Source organism: Larimichthys crocea, chromosome XVII, assembly GCF_000972845.2.
Source record: "Larimichthys crocea isolate SSNF chromosome XVII, L_crocea_2.0, whole genome shotgun sequence".
Classification (NCBI taxonomy): domain Eukaryota; kingdom Metazoa; phylum Chordata; class Actinopteri; family Sciaenidae; genus Larimichthys; species Larimichthys crocea.
This window is the reverse complement of record NC_040027.1, coordinates 11,534,142-11,555,668: the sequence shown is the minus strand read 5'-3', so window position 1 is coordinate 11,555,668 and position 21,527 is coordinate 11,534,142. Positions and strand designations below refer to the sequence as shown.

The 21,527-nt window shown below is 43.6% G+C and overlaps 1 protein-coding gene across 2 annotated transcripts in view; it reads right to left on the bottom strand.

The window, feature by feature from the left end:
- Positions 1-20,710, bottom strand: part of dab1a (DAB adaptor protein 1a) — a 180,018-nt gene extending 159,308 nt beyond the window's left edge. For both annotated transcript variants that reach the window (XM_027290385.1, XM_027290386.1), the window contains exon 1: positions 20,413-20,710. The gene's annotated coding sequence lies outside the window, so the exon portion shown is untranslated. The remainder of the gene's footprint in view (positions 1-20,412) is intronic.
- Positions 20,711-21,527: the final 817 nt, after the last annotated feature.

Here is a 21,527-nt window from a genome sequence, read left to right as displayed (position 1 = left end):
AGGATTTAATCACATATTATATGTTATGCTCACAGATTAAATATAACTTACTGGCAAATCGGAAAAAAAACTGTACTGTATGCCAATCACAAACACATGAGGGCATGTGTGTGCACTCGTATCTATGCATATACAGGATGTGTGCTTTCTATATGAATGTCAGCTTGGCACCTTCTGTTGCAGAATATGTCAATGGCTGTCTAAGAAAAAAAAGGTAAGATGTCAAAGAAGAAGAGATCACAAATATCCACAAAGAAATGTAATGATTGGAGAGGAACGAGGACGGGGAGGAGCATGCAGATAAAGAATAAAAACAGGAGTGCAGGGAGCTGTAGGGTGAAAAGTGAGTGTGAGAGGAAGAGATGAGAGGATGGAGGGATGGTGAGATGACTAGAGGGAAGGATGCACAAGAGGAGTTTTAGCATTCCACTGGGTCTCATTAATTTAGCCTAATCAGATAATATATTGCTGAGGAAACGCTTGTTTAATATCCTGCACAACACAAGTGTGTGAGTGTGTGTCTGTGAGGATGAACTTCCTCTGAGCTACCCACAACCTGGCACTAGCATTTTTGCAGTTTCCTGTGCATTGAGGTGCAGGATGGAGACCAGAGTTCAGCTATTATCCAGAGGGTTTTTCTACTATAAGACAAAGTGAGTCCTCTGTGTGTTTTGCCTGTGGATAGAACGAGACAGTCTGGATGACCCTCTGTTTGAACATGGTCCCCTCACTGTCTAGATAATCTGTCTGAAAACATCCTGCCCGATCCTGACCCTGGAGGCGACGCCATCTGAGTAAGAAACAGAAAGAAGAAGGAAGAGTAAAAGATAGACAAAGGCCAGGATAGTGGAAGACAGATAGAGCCGGAGACAAAAAGGGGCAGAGATCCTCTTGCGAGTCTTTCTCATAACTCGCACTAATCCCCCTTTCTGCCAAAACTCTGTTTCATCTTCCGGGCTCTGGGTCTTTCTACCCGTCTCTCACATTACATTCCTGAAGTGGTCCTGCTAGACTAAAGATGAGGATGTAGTGCAGAACGCCTTTACGGATTCCTGCAAATGTCTGCACTTTAAATACACACTGCTGCTCTTCCCATGGAATAAAACAGCTGAGACAAAAAAAAAGCAAGCAGACACACAGAAATGTGCACAAACCCATATCATATTTACACACACACACACACTCTTTGTTCTTCAGAGGCCGTACCCTTTCATGTCAGAATGGTTGGCCTTATTTGTGGGGAGTCAGTCCCCTGCCGAGTCTGACTTGGACTGAACCAATCCAGTCCAGAGCTGGGGGAAGGGAAGAAGAATTTTTGATGACAGATGAGAGATGCATAGTGATGATACCAGTTTGTGCAGACTGGATGACTTGGAATATGGGAAAACTGGGGGGGTTAATGAGCTGCAGCAGAGAGAGGAATGAAGGAAGGGAGGATGGGGATGGGAATGGGGGATGTGGGCCAGATTCTCCTTGTAGTGATCCTGCACCAGACTGATTCAGCGAGCACACTGGGGAATGGCCCTTTAATTCTAAGCCAACATTTAGCCTTGTGCACACACACCAGCACCGGGGGACACATATGTGAGAGACATGATTGATATTCTGCATGTGTCTGCAAAAATTCTGATAAGTAAAGAGTGCAGGGAGAAAGACAAAAATATGAAACCTCCAAAAAATGAATACAGGACACAACAACAACATTTAAACACGTAAAAAGAAATCAAAACAAAGACGCATACTGTTCCATAATTATGCCAAGAGCTTGAACATGCATGACATTAAAAAACTGTAGCCTACAAACCCACATCCACCAAGTGTAGGTTAAGAGGGCATGAAATGGTTGAAAGATGACCCAATTAATAACGACACCCACACACATACACCCACACACATGCGAAAAAATGTATGTTTAGCAGGCATGTAAGTGTTCAGAGCAGACCCTATTAATTCAGCTCATTTAGCCCCAGACCAGCCATTAAATATTAATATTAAATAAGCCTGCCCTAAAGCTCACAATGCAACACTATGGCTCAACCCCCACAGCTTTGTCTAGATTCTGCCCCCACTCTCTCACACTTCACACATGCACTATTTCTTCCTCTGTTTATTTACATGCTGTTTTCTTTATAAAAGGGTCAGAGGACGAGGGCAGAGATGGTTTCGGTTTTAGAGCTAGTGTTGGGCAGAAATCAATCCACATGTGCCCTCGGGCTACACAAAAAATGCCAGAGTCTAATGTCACCAAATATTGTTTTAATACCCCGGCCACAATGCCAGGGCACACAGCCAGAATCACAGCTTACATTAGTCATTTAACAGGAAAAGATGTGTGAAGAATGAACCATTAATATTTCCAAACCACCGGTCCAACTTGCCAGTAAAAATTTGTGTTTTGACATGAATGTTGCTTGTCTGAATTTGATATCTGACCGGCTCGGAGAGAGAAGTGAGAGAGGGTGTGGGTGGAGGTGGAGGGCAGCAGCAGTAGACACAAATTAGGATTAGAGGAGTGTTCATCCCTTCTTTTCTGCTCTTTCATTAAGACACCTCTGAGGTGTTTTTAGAGGCTGTTGGAAATAAGCCGATTTCACTGCTCAAGAGGACTCAAATTAACAGTACCGGGTATGTCCACATAAGCACGCACACACACACATATAAACACAAATTACTCTCACTGTCAATCATGGTGCACTAAGCAGTGGTGTCTGCATACAGAGCCGGTGGCTGAGTGGTAGTGGGGTGAAAAAAATGAAACCAAATTTCACAAGTCAGATTTTGATGCAGAACAATTGATGTCAATTCAATTAGTGTAAAGGGAGACAAGAGCACGTCAGCCTTATCTATGGCCTTTAGACTATCTGTGAGCTTTAGTCAGATAGAGCTGGTGAACAGGGAGCAGATGGATTAATACTGTATGTGAAGGAGTGAGAGAGAGAGAGAGAGAGAGAGGCAGTAGAGCTATGAAACCCAGATAGTCATGCAGATAAACTAATAACTAAGATAAGACCCACACATACAATAAGTCATAAGCTTTCACAGTTCACGCAGACAGATACTGGCACGCTGCAGTCAGGGCATCGTATTCATCTGCCCCGCCCAGTCCACAGAAGGAGAGAGAGAGGAAGAGAGCTGAAGCGAGAGTCTCATCTTAGATGATTACAGTAGCCCCAAGGAGAGACAGAGAGGAGAGGACAAAGAAGGAGACAGACAGATAAAGACTGATGGGTGAGAAGGGTATTCAGAGTGTGCAGGTGAAGGAGACGGTCTGGACCAGAAGACAGGAAGATAAAATGGAGGACTACAGTAGACATGCCCAGCAGACCAGAGGCAAAGGACATCGTGGGGTACTTATGATAAAGTGGCCCAGCAGGACTGAGCGGCATAACGGTGCGAAAGCAAAAGCTGTCTCCAATCTGAACCGAACAGCAGGCCTGACCTGAGGTCTGCCTGTGGGCGGAGGCAGTTCAAAGTCACTCTGTGAGGATACACAACACACGAGCTACAGAATATAAAATATGACAACGCGGCCAGGCTGCACAGCATCAGGACATCTTTGAATATTTATTCTTCACCAGTGAGTAACCCACATTATTCAGTATGAGGCAGCAGCTTCAGACATGAGGACAACACACAGCCTGTGTGATTCAGCACTGCGGACAGCTCCAGCTTCACAGCGTGAGCTCAGTGCAGCGTTTCCAAAGTAACTCCTGGTCCGGCTTTACCTCGTCTTAGACTCAGTGGCTGGCTGAACAGTACAAACAGACCTGAACAGGACAAGAACAATTAAAGTGTGCCGGGGGTGCAAGGGTAAAGAAACAATAACTTGCTTGAAAAAGCAAAGAGAACGCTGCAAAGACTCCTAATTTAATCATGAGCGCCTGCAAGATCTTTGACTTCAAGGATGTACAAACAAGGCCGGAGGTTTAGCATCAGAGATATATATTTAATACAATAATACCAGGGATTATTTAATTTGTTTCCAAAGTAGTGCAAGAAAAAAAAATCACTAGAAATTACACAAACAAACTCCTTTATCATTTGCACTTTATGTTTTCAGAATATAATCATTTTATGGAGATGATGACCAGCGTTTCATTCTGAATATATATTTGTCTTCTATCTTATTATTTTCCACTTTATCAGTCTCATATATTCAAGTTGTTTGGTGAAACATCAATCACATTTTAAAAGCTTTTTAAAAGCTTGAGTGCTCTACAATCATACCATAGACGAGTGTGTACTCATTCAACCAAAGTAGTTAAAATAATATTTTCGTGGCGCTGATACATAAGTGTACTGGAGCACAATACTCCAATACAGAGCATGATCAGACTTGTAGTTAGGTTTGGGCTACGTGAGATGACTGCATGACTGCTGAGACAACCTGAAGTGATAAATGTGTGTGTGTGTGTGTGTGTGTGTGTGTGTGTGTGTGTGTGTGTGTGTGTGTGTGTGTGTGTGTACAGCTGGAGGTATGAAGTAGGGCAAAAGGGCAAGGCCGACACGGGAACTGACAGACATAAGCAGCAGGCAGGGGAGGAGCAAAAGGTGACAATTAGCTGAAACTGTAACTGGATATTTGTTGTTGTGCACAGTGTGTGTGTTTGTGTGAGAGACTGTGAAAGTGTGTGTGTTTGTTTGTGTGTGTTTGTGAGTGAGAAATATATTTGCACACTCTCTGGGTTCAAGTTATTACACACACAAACAATTGGCGATAATAGCCTTGGTACCAAAGCACCGGAAGTCCATCCATGACACACACACAATCACAGACAAATGTCTGACTCTCAGCCATGGATAATTATCAGTGTGTGTGTGTGTGTGTGTGTGTGTGTGTGTGTGTGTGTTTTGTGCACAGGGTGTTGGCCAGCACCAACAGGCTCAGTGTGGAGCTGGACAACAGGCATTGGCTCCACTTCAGATGTAATCAAACAATAGATGGAGATCAAACTGAAGCTGTTAATAACCAGCGAGCCTCCTTCCAAACATGGATCCAAATGCTCGAGGAGAAACAAACGTACCCGCACAAAGTCTACACAAGAGAGGAAGAGGCAAGACAGCGAGAGAGAGATCAGAGAGAAACAGAAACAGAGCACTGAGGTTTGACTATCTCATGTCCTATGTTCATGTTACCTTGTGTTGTCTTAGTTTCAGGCCAGTTTAAGTTTAAAATAAATTGCTTTTCTATAACTCTGTGCCAAAAAAACAAAAATCAAACCTTTTATTGACTGCTCTGCTTTATACCGCAATTGATTGCTGACTCCTCTTAACCAGACAGCAGAGGCCGCAAGTGATCAACAACAGCTTCAGTTTGGCAGTCACATCAGTGTTAGCGGAGTCTTTTGTTGGCATTTTCACTTTGAAATTGACAGTTTAGATCGCTGCTGTTTTGGAAATGTTCCTGTCTAAATTTTCACACCAAGGTAATAAAAACTGGACACACACACACACACACACAGACACAGGCTGCCCTGCACTCCCTGTTCCCCACCCACACACCTGGCAGAGATCTTCTTGGTGAACTCCTCCAGTCATTTTCTCATGACTGGCAGAGGCCTCGCCTCCAAACGGGCCAGACTGCAACAGCTCGGCTCCTTATTGGTGCTGACAGACATATTGGACATTGGACACACCAGTCCAATCTCAGCTCCTCTATATTTGCTAAATGTTAAATTCAGATTTGATTTGAAGATTAATGTAAAAAGTCTGGCGGGGGCCTCTGTAGCTTTTCCACACACTGAATCTTATCAGACAGAATTTCTAAATCTGGAAAATGTGTTCTGCCACTTAGACATCAGACAGACAGAATTTCTTCCGTCTTTTAAAATAACTTCTCAAACCTTGTATTTTTCGTCCAGCAGAAATGTGGCATGTTATCTTTATTATTCTGTGCTTCTCTCTTATTTTTATTCATTTACTCTGTTGTAAACATGTAAAAGTCAAACTATAATTTAAGTTAATGATTGTATTATTAATTATTAACTGAGCTGCTCTCCTGTGGTATCAATATCCTCCTCACTATCACACACAGCAGTTCAAACTTATATTAGTACAGTATGTAGAAGTTCCTGTTTAACAAGTCCAATAGAAAAGGAATCAGACAGGGCTATCAGAAAAACACACAGAGTGATGACAGCTCACCACCAAGGCTTAGGAAAATACTAAAGGAGCACAGTGGCTGATAATGCAAACCCTCACTGGGGTCTTTAGTAATCAAACATAATTATCCTTGTCACAGTGTTCTCAAACACACTGATAATCACATTCCCATGCACGCTCATACATACACACACACTAATCCTGGCAGCCGACATGGGGATCTTTGGATTGATTCAGTTGCAGAGCTGGTTGATTTTAGAGTTTGTCCCGCTCATGAGACACCCTGCCCTCTCCCATCCTAGCTGCCCTTTGTCTGCCCTCTGTTCAACTCTTGTATCTCCAGTTTCCACTTCCTCCCTCGTGCTTGTCTTCCCCCTCCTCTCCTCACTTTCCATCTCCATCCAGTCTTGACTCCTTTTTCTCCACGATATCTGCCACACTGCTTTACAATTTTCTTTCAAACCCTTTAACTCTGCCAACATCCTTCTTTCCCCTCTTCTCCACCAAGTCCATTCCTATTTGTGACTCTCCGTACATTTAGCATCTCACCCAGTCAGTCACAAGTGAGGGAACAGTAAAATACCTGCTCAAATGTCATCTGCATCAACGCTGAATCTCAATCATCTCAAACGGGATGAAAGCAGGTGCTTGTAGAGGAAGGGGGGGGTTGAGTTTGGAGCTTTGAGATAAAGCTGACAGCACACTTCATTGGAGGAGGGGGACATTGAATTAGATTACATTTTCCCCATGGGTGTCTCGCCTGGAGCACAGCCCGGACCAGGTGACATTTTGACAGAGTAGGCCGTGGGCTTGTTGTGCTAGGGTTTTCCGTAGCTCTGTGACTACACAGATGGGATCTATAATTGTGGCGAGCTAGCCAGTTAGCTCTCGCTTGAGCCTGTCAGGAAGCACGAAAGACACTTCTGAAGACGAGTGTCTGCTCAAAGAGCCATTGTCTGGTATTATAGCTGGAGGTGACAGGGCTATTAAAATGCACAGAGTCTGAGCACTCATATGCGAGTGTGTGTGTATGTCTGGCGGTGATAGGCGGAAAGAGGTGTCTCTGGTATAATCCACTCTGTGACACAAACCTGAGTGCTCCCTCTTCCCCCGCCCGTTCCCTTCTACCTCCCTCCGCATGTCTCCCTCTTCCTTATTCTGTCTCTCCTGAATAAATCTTTGATGGAGGTTTTATTGTCCCTGATCAGCATTCAGCGCTGTGCATGTTTATGCAGGCTCATCACACACATGCCTCACCTGTCCGTCATTCTGACTTGATTGTCCCAATTTCACATTCTTGCTCTCTACATTATTTCCTTCTTTTATCACATTCACAAATCAACTTAACTTCCCTTCAAAGAACCCATTCCTATTTCCCAGTTTCACCACTTTTTTATGTAATTGCAGTAGAGAAACAGCATTATTCTCTACACTGAAAAAAACAGGTGCTGCTGTGTTTTTCTTCTATCCCCCGTGGGAGTGAATGTGTATGGGAGCAAAAAGGTGCTATACTGTGAATGTAAATCCTGATTGGGGTCTTTACTCGGTGGACCAGGAAAAGGATGTTTGTATATAAGCAACAACAAAGACAATGACAGGTGAGGCTGGCGCTATGATTGATGTGCATCCAGCTGAGGAGAGTATGTGTAAGTGTGAGAGTGAGAATACAATGTGTATGTATTAAAGAATCAAAAGGTAAAATCACGGGAATGTGGATCCTCTGTTCACAGTGGGAATGCTGGGGAATTACTGTCCTGCAGTTTATACACACACACACACACACACACACACACACACACACACACAGCCAGCTAAAAGTGCCACGCTTGAGTGTACATCAAAGCATTACAAGGACAAAATGTCCCTGTGTGTATGCACTAATAAAAAGAAATAATGTTTGGTGTGTCTCTATACAGGGTACAGTATGTACAGTAACAACATTTACAGACTTGAATGTTTTAAATGTATAAGTTTGTGTGTACGTGTCATTGTGGTGCAAGGGGCATGTTCTGTCCTCTAGCAAAAGTCAGCATATTTATACATTATAATCACTGCCATTACCCAGCAGACCAACACAAAGTCGCAGTCGCACAAGTTCAAGCACACAAAAGCACACTCACCATGACAGACTTTATATTCTGAAGTTGGGCCTCTCCAGAGACCTGCCTGTAATAAATGAATTCATGTAGCATGTGCTTTTTGTCTGGGTACAAATGTGTGAGTGTGTGTGTGTGAGAGAGAGAGAAAACTATGAATGTTGCACAGCTATGGACAGAGATGTACTGATGGAGGGAGGAGAGGAGCGAGGGATGCAGAGGGAGAGAGAGAGAGAGAGAGAGACAACGAGGGAGAGAAAGAGCGACCTTGCTGCAGGGAAGACTTCTCCACAAAGGCTCTCTGTAGGGTCTCTGTCCAGCACACGTCAACACCCCAAGGCTACACACAAACACACAGTGTATATATATTTATATATACACACACACACACACACACACACACACACACACAAGTGGTTGCACACATACAGACACACAAAACAGATTTCAGAATGAAGTGGTGCAGAGAAAGAAACAGAGGTACCCCCAGGGTAATCTCTCAGTCCCTCTCTTTCTCTCTCAGAGGAGTAAAAAAAACAAAAAAAAACATTGCAGCCAAAGAAATGACCAAACAATGTCAAGATGTATTACTGCTCCACGGCTACGAAAAACACTCATTTCTGACTGGCTGACAGATGTCAGTTAAATGTGAATGATCTCTAATATAGTCCCCCGTTGGCGTTTTTTAAGCCCAGGTATTAAATTAGTGTGTAAACTGGAGGTAACCATAGCAACAGTCCTTCTTCTTAATGCTACATCACCAGTTGTTCGAAAAAACATCACTAAACTTTACAAACGGATGATGAGCTGGTTGAGTTTTTGCAAGTTAAGCTGGTATGAGCTAGATAATGTCACTACAGTTTGCTTTATGAGTGATAAGGGCTGGAGCACACCCACGGAGTCATGTTTCAATGTGTTTTAATGTGTTTTAATTAAATGTCTGTCATTAGCTGAAATATTAATGGCATCACCTTATTACAACCGTGCTCCAGACTTCCTCCCGCTAGATTTTTATCTGATCAACCTGCCCGTTGAGACACCAGTCAGAGCTCCAAGATAATATAAAAACATTTCTTTCATTATTGATTAATCTGCTGTCATCAATTAGTTGTTTGACCTAAGACAAAATGTCATTTTTCTGAGAGTATAGTAAGAATATATTCTGTATCTGACACTAGAAACAGACAATATTGTTTTCAGTAAATCGATTATCAAAATAGTTCTCTATCAATGTTGTGTTGATCAACTGACTGATTCATCGACTCAGTGTTTCAGATACAGGTTTCTCTCCTCATCCATTAGATTCATACAAAACAAGAACTCAGTCTGAAACTGACATTGTGCTACTGCCACAGGTTGAACACAATTAAATCTCCACATGCAGGTATACGTAGCCCCATGTGTACATGTGAAAACACACAAACGCACACTTGATGTACACGCCTTGGCACTTATACACTCCCAGTACAATACCCATTCTCACCCTAACTGGGTCAATCCACCATTTATTCTGCTGGGGGAGGGGGTGGAGACACTGGTTTTGCTGAAATGGAGGAAGCAAACACCAGAAAAAGCTCCACACTGGGAACAAATCAACCAGTGGTGAATCTAGGACAGCTGCATGAAGGAAAGGGAGGATCGTAAGGAGGGAAGGAAAGGAAGAAAACAAAATGAGAATGGGTAGCAGTGCGCCGCAAGAAAGTAAAAGGATACAAGTACAAGGATGGCAAATGATGAGAGGGTAGAGGGCATGGAAGAGAGGAAAGAAAGAGGCTGTGGAGAGGACAGCGGTTTCATTAGTGAGATTGATTAGATGAATGGAGAAGCTAACAGCCTCTCTGCTCTTTAGCTAAATGCCATCTCTGGGCCTATCAGCACCAGCTCCAACAACAACACATAAATTAGAAAGAGAGAGAGAGAGAGAGAGACGGAGAGAGGGAGTGGGAGAAACAAACAGAAAGGAAGCATAATCGTCATCACAAAAAAAAACACACACACACGGCACAGCGTGCCTGGGGAGGCCATGCACAACAGCCAATGGCTGATCACCTCATTTGGTCGCAGGAATGTAAACAACAGTATGGTGATGTGTTCTTTTTGTGAGTATGCATGTATGAGTGTGTAGAAAAGGGCTCCTGAGAGACTCGAACCTGCCCCTGATTCCATATTACTAAACCACACGCTACCCTCTGACATACACACAATGCATACGCATACAGGAACACACACACACACACACACACACACACACACACACACACAGTCACTAATGACATTCACCCATCCTGAGGGCTTCCTTCTAAAATGTTGCCTTTTACATGGAAACTTAACAAGTGTGAAATTAGAAAGGTTACCAAATAATTCACACACACACGCACACACACACAACAACAAAGCGTGCGGCAGAGAGCGCAGCTCAGATGGGGGGAGAAGTCCTAATTGAAAAAGCCTCTTCCTTCCAGGAGTTTGCTGCTGAGAAGAGACAACACAATAAGGTAATTAAAAAAAAGGGGTTGTGTGATACGCCGGGGTTTATCTCAGGATTGTCACACACTGGCTGATATGAATTTACATAAACAAATCATATTTTCTGCCCTATTAACTGTATGTGAAAGTGTGTTTGTGCAATATGAGAAGAGAAACAAAATGCTAAGCGCTGCGTTAAACAGTTAAAATCATCTGATGCGTTTTATTGACATTAGAGTGACTGTGATTTTAGAAAATTGTCCTTCAGTTCACGCTTCTGCAAACTCTTGCCCTGCTCTCTCTACATGTCTGCTAGAGAAATCCTCTTCCCCTGGCTTCTATAATGCAATACAACTTGTCATGAATGATTTCTGTTCCTAGGGTGTCTAATCCATGTTCAAGATCAATGGGTCACCAAATCAACAATTAATTTGGTGCCATTTTAAAAAACTACAGCTCCCATGATGTTTCCCCTGTGCAGCAGCACACATATTAAACGTGACAGTTGCTCCCTTATTCATGACGGCCGCCGCACTCTGTTCTAATGTCATCTCTCAAAAATGTTCATGCTGTCTAAAAAAATATCTGCGCTGTCCGACTCTTCTTGTCTACTCCCGTAGCTCGCCACTTGACTGGCCTCAGTCTGTCATCCTGCTGATTCTATAGTCCACAAAACATCACGAAACCAACACCCTCTTTGTTCATTCTTTACCTTGTTTTTTAAAATGTTTCTTCCAGTAGTGACCATGACACAGGGCAGCTGTGGTCACCAGTGACTCAGAGAGGTTGATTCCTGGAAGTGTCCTTACACAAGATCCTGACCTGATAGCTCTGTGAGTGTACATGGGTGAGTGCTTTATCGCTCCTGATGACCAGTTGGCACCTTGCATGGCAGCCAGCCTCTGCCATCACTGTATAAATGTGTGAGTGAATGGGTAAATGTGTTGAGTTTTGAGGGGTCAGTAGACCAGAAAAGCACGTGAATAAGTGTGTAAATGCAAGTCAATTTCCTCTCTCTCTATGATGACTTTTTATTCTTCTATGTGCACCTTTTGTAACCCATCTTGGGTATTATTGAGAAGATTTGATTTGATTTTGTCTAGACAAATGAAGTGATCTGCATGACATACTGTTGAGTAAGTCCATGTTTTACATTTGGATTATTTGTCAATTATTAAAACAAATGTCAGTGATTGTAAATCATTATTAACGACACAGAACCCTGTGCCACTTCTCCTTCCGCTCCCTAAAAGGTTTGACATTATTACTTCTCTAGAATATGGTTAATTGCAGAGCTGCATAGCTGGGTGTGAGATACACAGTCACAGCTGCTTGGAGGCATACACAGTCACCAGTAGACTGACTCTCCCCGGCTATCTTCACCTTTCCTCTTCCCCCCCTCTTGTCATTTTCACTCAGGATGGAGCACAGTTTGCTCTATTAAATCTGTAATGAGATGCAAATGACATGCAAATCCCTCCCAGAGGAGTGGACTGCTGGAAGGAGGCTATCTGATGTCAGCGTTCAAGAGAGAACCGTCGCCTCAGGAAGAAACAGAGAAGAGAAAGTGTGTGTGTGTGTGTTTGTATAAGAGTGTGTGCCTATGTGTAAGAGAGAGAGAGAGAGAGAGAGAGGGAAAAGGTAGAGCCGTTGAAAAGGGGCTAGAGCATTGATTGCAGCTGTAGAAAAATGTTTTTGATTTATCTTGGACACAGGAGCAGAATGGGACCTTCAGTATCACTGCATGGCAGAAAAACTCAGTCGAAGAAAAATAATACCCTCAATCTGTCCTCTGTTCAGCTCGAGATAGGAAGCAGAGGGAGAGAGAGGGAGAGAGAGAGAGAGAAGGGGGAGGCAAAGATAGAAAGGAGCCGGAGAAATGTAAAGGAAGGGGGGGGGCAGTCAAGGAGAGGCTGATGCAGCCATGCCTGTTGACAAGAGAAAAATACACCTTTCACTGAGAAATAAAGCTTCACCTCCCTCACTGCTGCATTCCCTCTGACATAGCAACTCATCTGGCCTCGCCTCACTCACGCCGCAAAGAGAGAGAGCGAGAGGACTCGAGAAAGAGAGAGAGAGAGAGAGAGAAACTGCATCAATCTGCTTTTCTGACATCAGCAGTGAAACTATGTGTGAGAAAGAGCAGTGGGAAGCACTGAACTACCACACACACCTCGTTCTCCTAATGTGTGCGACGCCTCGTTGCATGCAGACCTGCTGTATGTAGCTGGTCAGAGTTGCAAACCCTCTTCTCTTGGCATCAGTCTTGTGTGTGCGCCTCTCTGTCCAACTGTCCACCATTCCCCCCGCCCCTGTAGTCGTCCCAGTTTAAGCTCAGCTGTGGCTCAGAGATAAATACATAAAGTTGGAGCTGGACACAGAACGCAGTGCCCATTTCTCTAACCCTTGTTCGCTTTCTACAAACAAACACCCAGGGGACCGTGTGATGGTGATAAACCTGTGCTATTTTTAGCCGTAAACATAAAGATGGAGTGTCCAAGCTTCTAAATTCCACCGGGACTCTGATGTTGTGGGTTGGAAGCTTCACTGACCCACTATGTATGTGTTTCTTTGTATTCTTCACTCACAGAATCGGCAGACATTCATTAGCACCTCACTACCTCCTGACAGCAAAAGTAATGTCGAGCCAGTCAACCAATCGAATGAGTGGTGTGAGAAAGCCCGGAGCTCATTCTTTCATTTTTTAGGTACTGAACTGTTTGTCCCCTACCCAAACACACCTTTCACCTGTCAGTAAAAGTGCCACTGTGCGTTTTAAGTGCTGTATGTCTAATGTCCTGTATACACAGACAAATGTTGATGTGCTCAGTACGTACAGTCAGCCCTCTGCTGTTCACTGGAGCATGGCTGAGGTTAAATGACTTTCTCAAGGGTACATCATTGGGTTTTGAGGTGAGGACCACTGATAACTAGTTTGCTAGCCTCTTCACCCTTTTTCCTACAGCACACACACACACACACACACACACACACACACACACACACACACACACACACACACACACACACACCCACACACACACCAACACCACATTCAGGACTACAGACACAAAATAGCCCATCTGAATGTGTCTTTTTTCACATTATACTCACAGGTATTATGAAATTATGACCAAATTATATCGAATCAATAAATCAAAGCTGTGCAGAAATGTGTACAGACTCCATAACCAACATAAATACAGTATTTCTGGTCAACGTTTGTTCTTTAATGTTGGATCTTTATAATTCCTAGCAGTCAGAAGTTTGTCTGTCTCTCTCTCTTCATAAACATCCAGCATGTTTGATGCAGACGTTGGAGTTTGCATGCGCTGCTATTATATATTTTCCTATTGATGCTGATTTAACAGCATAAGTGGGCTTAATGCTTAATGAGCAATTTATTTTGGACAAAACATGTTTTTTTTATTTTTCTGTTTGCAGTGTTAGGGACTGTTGATTGCTGACGTGATTGTAGTAATAAATGACTCTGGTGTTGATTGTGATGATGAGTGTAGGATTAGAACAATGCTTGAGAGTATTAAAGCTCCATTTATTTTGCTGGGAGGTAATTTAATATTTGTGGTCTCAAATATTCATGGTATGTAATCACTGTAGACACCCTAGATAAGCAAGTGTGTGCGCAGTGAAGTGAGCATGGTTAAAAACTGTGACGCTGCATTGCTGTGGGAAGAGAGTAGACTCTATCACAGAGATACAACATTAATTCGCTTATATAAAATGTGTGATTAAATAATAATCTCTCAACTGAAATTGCTGTGTCATGATTTCAGCATTAATGCAGAGAGCTGTGAGAGTGAAACAAAGGATTATGTATTATATTCACAACATTCACACAACACAACAGCACAACAGCAGTTTGCTTTTTCTGCCTCCATCTATGTGGGTGTAGTTGTGTATTCAAAGCACATGAACTGCTGCACTACACTGCATTGCATTGCAATGGACAGCTCACACGGTGCTGTCAGACAGCACACACACACACACTCATAAATGCACACTGTTGATGTGCAGAATACTACTGTGTGGATTCAAACTGTAACTGAAACTCTCTCCAGTGTATTTCCATCTTGGCAAGGATCATGTTTTTGTAATTTTATAATTATAAACCGCTGAATGTGAACTGAAAACACGGCTGGAGGTCTAGTGTGGAGGATGACGTTGCAGATTGTAAACCCCTCGCCCCACCACGCCCTTCCATGCATGTAGGAGAAACTACGGTGGCTGCAAAAGGTCCAATCTAGAGCGAGTGTCTGTAGAAACATGGCTGTGCAACATGACGACAGGACTCCATTAGGAAGAAGACTTGTGACGTCTGTAGATATAAAAGGGTCTTTGTAAGGTAACGAGAACACAACTATTCTTGTTTTCCAGTGTTTATACACCAATGAAAACACACCTATGAATATTATATTCCATTTCTGCCATGTTCTGTAATGTTATGTGACAATAAAATTGAATTGAATTAAATCTAACACACTGAAATGGAACAATATTGTAAAAACACCTAGTATTACACTTTACTAGTGCGTCGTTCCCCTGTGTCTCTCACTCTTTTATTTCCACTCTTCACTATCAGCAATAATGAAAACCATTAAAACGCTTTAGGAGGGTGGACCGCAGGCTCTTCCTCTTTTCCAGGCTGATAAAGAAGCTTCTGTGAGCTGGTCCCTGGGTCCCAGCCATGGTGGAGTGAGCTGCACTCAGACACCTGCTGCTCATTAACCACAACAGAGAAAGGTGACCACTTCAATCAGGATATTAAGACAGGAAATGAAATGGACAGAGGGGGGGTACATCTGGGGGAGGAGGGGGGAGGAGACGGAGCTCCCAAGGTCAAGAATGAGGAGAGAGGGAGGAGAGGGAGGGTTGTTCTTTGGCGTTGAGCCCAGATGCAGTGTTGTGTCCCTCACCTTCGCTCAGCTGAAAATTCCCCAGCACTCAGAGGTGTGTGTGCGTCCCTGCCCTGTCCACCTGACATCTCTTAACAGTAATAATGTATTCTCTCCTATTAATGTGTTATGGATCAGAGAGTATATTATCGATCTACCAGCTCAGCCATATTGTTCCCCCTCGTCCACCCTCTTCACCTGCTGCCTCCCCCACTGCTGCACCACCGAGGACTCTGAAAACTCTTCAAATTAAAAGCTTCTCTCACTTTTGTGTACTTGCATAGACTTTAGATTGCACATCACATGAATCCCATACGCTCTTGCATATATACTACTAACCAATGTCTAGCCAAACAGAAGCCGTGCTTTACCAGTTTACAGGCGTAAAGAACATTGATGAGTATGTATCAGATGTTATTAGTTAACAATGAAGATAATCAATTATTTGTTGAGGTCATTAATCAAGTAAAAAAGCCAAAGATTTGCTGGCCCCGGCTCATCAAATAAGAGGATTTGGTGATTTTGTTTGTTTTCTAACATTTTAAATTGGTTTTGCAGCTTTCACCTTACTGTAGGTTCTGACAGCAGTTCGACCTCTGTGCCTTTGTTTATTGTCAGTTTCGACAGAAGTCATCAAATCCAGTTAGAAACAGAGAAGCAGCATCTGCTGCTCAAATAAGACGCTGTGTCTAAAGTGTAGATATCGCCTCTCCTCAAAAAAGATACATCTTCATCGACACAACCAACGCTGCCATACTCCATCACCATAATTGATGTTTGAGTTTCTGCTGCATTGCATTTCACTTACAACAGCCTCTTGGATCAGTCTGGAAAAAAAACAGTGACTGTGCACTTTGTTGCAGCACCCACATTATCCTAACATCCTAACTTCTGTCTAGGATGGAGGCCAAACTTTTTCCACTGCTCAGACAGACCCGTTATGGTTAAGGTTATGTTTTACCTTAACAGTGTCTTAAGCTTTTCTCAAAGTCAGTACTGGTACCAGAAACACAATATATGTGCACACAAACACATATACACATTGGAAATACACAAAATAAAACACCATTATTTGCATTTAAAGGCACCGGCTAATCATATGAATACAGATACTTTGATATAGGTACAGGTATGGTAACTGAAAACGTGCCCAGACATTTTTAACATCTGTAAAGTGCTACCTACCTCTCAACATTTACAGAGACTGTAAAATACAAACACAAGCAGTCAGCTCTCGTAACCAACTGCGAGACGGTGTCACACACACACACAAACACGTATAGATGCAAACAACGTTTTACACATACCACAGCTCATGACATTCATAAGAGGAAATGAAAAAGATCGTCATGGTTCTGTCCCGGGCACTGCTGTGCGAGACAGTGATTGTGTTGAGTAAATGTGATTACCTGGAAGTCACTCTCTGGAGGTAAACGCCACCGAGTTATTACATTCTTATTATTCCCAAACTAATATCATAGCCTGCCAATCACTTACAACACATTCCTTAACCACATACTGACAAGTGTGGCGGTGCAACACAAACTGGAGGACAGAGAGAGAGAGAGAGAGAGAGAGAGAGAGAGAGAGGCACACACAAACAGACAAAAATACATTCAGATAGAAACACACCCACACAGATTTACACTCACATTTACACACTTACAGCATTAACCCAGACGGATGCTCACATGCTCATTCAACCAGGCTGCAAGCCAGCAGACATATACACACACCCACACACACACACACACACACACACACACACACACACACTTCCTCGGAGGGCCCCAGGGCGAGGGGAATCGTCCTCTTCATCTGAAGTGGAGAGGAAGCCCATTGGCCAAATTAGATTCAGCCGTTTCCTGACGGAGTTAAGCATCAATCTGCAGCGCTGTGCCGTGATTCGCCGTGACCTTGGCCTATCACAGCTCAGCGTCTGGGAGTACTCAGAGAGGCTCTTAATCAGACCTGGAGGACATGGGGCCTATGATGACATTACTCAGCCTTTATCTCTCTACACATGTCCCTCTGTTTCTCTGTGTGTCTGTCTACCAATCTAACCTCTCCTCTTCCCTTCATTCCCTCTCAGCTGCAGGGTGAGGAGGTGGCTGCTTACTTAACCTGACCTCTGAATGTAATCCATGTTCATTGATCCAATTCTGCCCTGACGGTTTGCCCTCACAACGCTGACCAAACACAACAACCCATGGCTCTTTTTGTATCAAACGTGACCGATATTCTCCCAATTCAACAGGTACATCAACAGGTCAGAGCGTCACTGACTCCATTCAAACATCCATTCTTATATATGTGCATACATGATTGTCCCCTAAACAATACACACACTCATCCTTATTCCAGAGCTACTGCAGTCCCATTGTGAATGATGAGATTGTGCTGAGATGGAGATAAATGAGCCTTCATTACAGCCATGATAGCGCCAAGCAGCACCGGAGAGAGGGATGAGAGGAAGAGACGCTCTCCTCCATTCATTCCCTCCGTCCATCATTTACCATGTCCAAGGGTTCTTAATGCTTAAAGGACACAAAAGGACATACTGTGGGTTTATAATAAATATGTGCATTTATATAGCCTGCACATATATACACATACACACACATACATACAAGAAATATGTGCATTTATATTGCTCATTCATGCACACTCACACACACCTATGCAGCGCTTCAAACCAAACTCCATCTGTAGAGCCTGCATAGATAATGAAATTCTCTGTCAGGATCTATCGAGGGAAAGCCTTTACCTCCACGTGGATAACACACTTATCCTCAGCTGGAAACGCACACACACACATACACATACATTCATGCACACATAACTTTCAAACCCACAGACATGCAGCATGCCAAATGAATGCAGCAAAGGCGTACTGTTTTAGGTACATTTGGTCCATTTGAAGATTGAAATAGATTTGTAAAATCAAAAGGTATAAAAAGCCTGTCTCATTGTTGGCAGACAGTGTAAGCAGAATGTAATTGGATTTTTCCCCCTCTTGGTTTAACAGATGATGTTCTGCTGTAGAAAGTTATGAGCGCTGCACAACACCTGTACAGACGTTCAGACACACTTGTACACAGAAAATGCAGCAAAGCAAACAGTGTGATATTACAACTGCCAGTGTGATACAGCAGACCTTTGTTATTTTCAAACAAAGTAATATTACCGCTCATATCCACTCTATATCAGTGCCGATATTCACAGTCAATATTCTGCACTAGAGACAAGACCAGAATTTTAACGAGCTCAAGAGTACCAATAGCCAGCAAGTGTGAGTGTGTGTGTGTATTTTCGTGTGTGTGTGTGTGTGTGTGCTGCTGAGTCACGCAGGGTCCAGAATGGATTAGCCTGAGTCAAGCTTAATTCTCAGTAGGTCAGTGTTTAGTTGTTACCTCAGAAAGACGTGATGCGATGGAGAAAGGAAGATCAAAAGACAGGCAGACAGATACGGGGAGATAGAGCATCCTCGAGGCATGTAGATCAAACCTCGGCTTCACTCACACACACTCACACACACACACACAGCATATTTCGCTCTATGCCTCTGTCTCCCCAGCTCTGGCTGTCGTACAGACTGATAAACGTGTGGGCACACAGAGATTCACTGAGGCCCTCGATTGGCTTGGAGACGATTTAATGACTTGCACGTTTCATATTTAGACGTTTTAATTGCTTTCCCTGGTTTTCCTGTACATTCATCCACACACAACCTCCAGCTCTCCTCCTTGCTGTCACTTACATACACATTACAGACTAACCAGTAAATATCTAAAAAAAATGAACCCCTATGTTCTTGAGATGAGATTTCCCAACATCTGCCGAACATCGTTCATCCTGCTGAGGCACCCTTGAGCAAAACACACAAAGATGACACAAGTGACAGCAGGATGGCTGAGCACTGAGAAGCATCACCTGTAGATGGTCAGACTGTCACTGTCTTGCTTGGTCACTTCACCAAGGCAACTGAGGTCATGTAAGGCTGAACCATTAGAAATGGTCTGTGTCTTATTAATTAGCAGCAATTGTTGCAGTGGATAAGAGCTTCAGGTGTTCAGGTGTACAGGTGTTTATGTGCAGCACATCACACAACCACATGCTGCAAACTTGCACCTTACATGACAGCCAACTCCCTCTAATACAAATGTTCCTTTTATAAAGAAGGCTGCAGCCATCAGAGCCAATAAAAAGCACAATGTACTAATGCTAAGATTTAATCGCACAGAAGGACAAATTACATATTAAAAGACAGATGCTGTGAGAGCACGCTCCTCTGCCTGCAGCCTTGAGGCAGCGCCCAGCCTGTGGTGATTGATACTCCGATACAGACGTTTTTCTCGCAAGCCAAGTCCAAGCCAGTAAGAAAACACACACAAACACGTCTGTCATCCTCACTGCACTCGAGCTGGCACAACATACATCTTTTCCTCTCTCTCTCTCTCTCTCTCTTTCACTCTCTTTCTGCTCCATCCATCTCCGGTATTCTCCATTTATATTGTCCCTTCTCCCTTCATATCAGCGTCTGTATATCTGAGTTCTGTGAAGAAGTATCCATCTACAACATGTCATAGAGGAATATCTCTTTTAATGCTTATCTTCTCTCGCAGCTCCTCTCCCTCAGCTCTGTACTTCTTTCTCAACTTGAACGCTCAGTAACTGTATGACATGACATGTTGCAGTGCATTAAAGTGGAAGGATCTCTCCCTCTGCAGCCCATATATAAAGCACACTTTCAACTCTACCATTCACAGCATGTGAATACAAATTCAAGCCCACAGCAGACTCTCTCCTGCTCATCCCTTTAAGTGCTGACACACCTGATGGATCCCACGCCCGTTCCTCCTCCTCTGCCGTGCCACCACACCACGAAGGTCACTGCCGGCCCGCTGTTGCTCTTCCTCCTCCTGTCTTCCTCCCCTCTTTACTCTCTGTTCCTCTCTCTTTCTCTTTCTCTGCTTTGGCCAGAAAAAAAGAGAGAGAGAATCCTTGCAAAGGGCAGGAAATCCTCAGCCACAGACAGAGACACTTACAGACTGTGGAGCCTGACTGCAGCCGCCGGCTGACTGAGCTGTGGGAAGTGGTGGTGGGAGGCTAACGTGGCAAGGCTTCGGTCTGCACCACAGCAGCCTACAGACACACACAGCCGGAGAGCTCAGAGAGAGGCTAGCTCAAAGCTCAGAGTCAGCATCCGAGCCCCCCCCTCCCCGCCCGCCTCTCTCTTTCGCTCGCTCTGCCTCTTCCCCCTCCTCTCCCTCTCTCACAGTTACCACATTCCACCTAATAGCAGAATCCTCTCTTCATCCCTTAACCTAAAGTATACATCACTCTCAGGTCTCGTGTTGTTTCTCTACAGCTCAGTTATTAAACAGGGTTTATGAATGTTGCATCTAAGATCCTCTCTTCCCACAAATCTACTCACTCTCTCCAAGGTGTGTTCATGGGATTAAAGGAAAGCTTCCAAGGGGCTGAGAGTTTATCTGCATATTTACAGGAATGGAAATGCAAACACCAAACAAACATCCTAAATATCCAAATCTGTGTGTAATCTGTGTTTCACTTGGCTGCAGGACAAATATCCCTCTGGGTACAGTATTCAAGCTGAAGTTAAACCAATCTGCAGATTCTCACTGATTCTTAAAGGAGGAGGAATGAAAACCTGCAGACTGTTGGCATGTTTTTGCCCACCCTGTCCTAATGGTGTCTATCCCGGCAGGATCTGGACCACCCCAAGGCTCAGAAAAACGACACTTGATGACAGAAATTCACAGTAAAACATCAGGACATGAAACTAAAAGCATCTGCATGAGCAGCTACCACACACGATGAATGACAAAAACGTTTTTTAGTAATTGGAGTGAACTGACCGTTTAACATGCAAAGTGGCATGCGGACCACATCAATGCACTCTTATGACAGCAGGGGAGACGGGAAT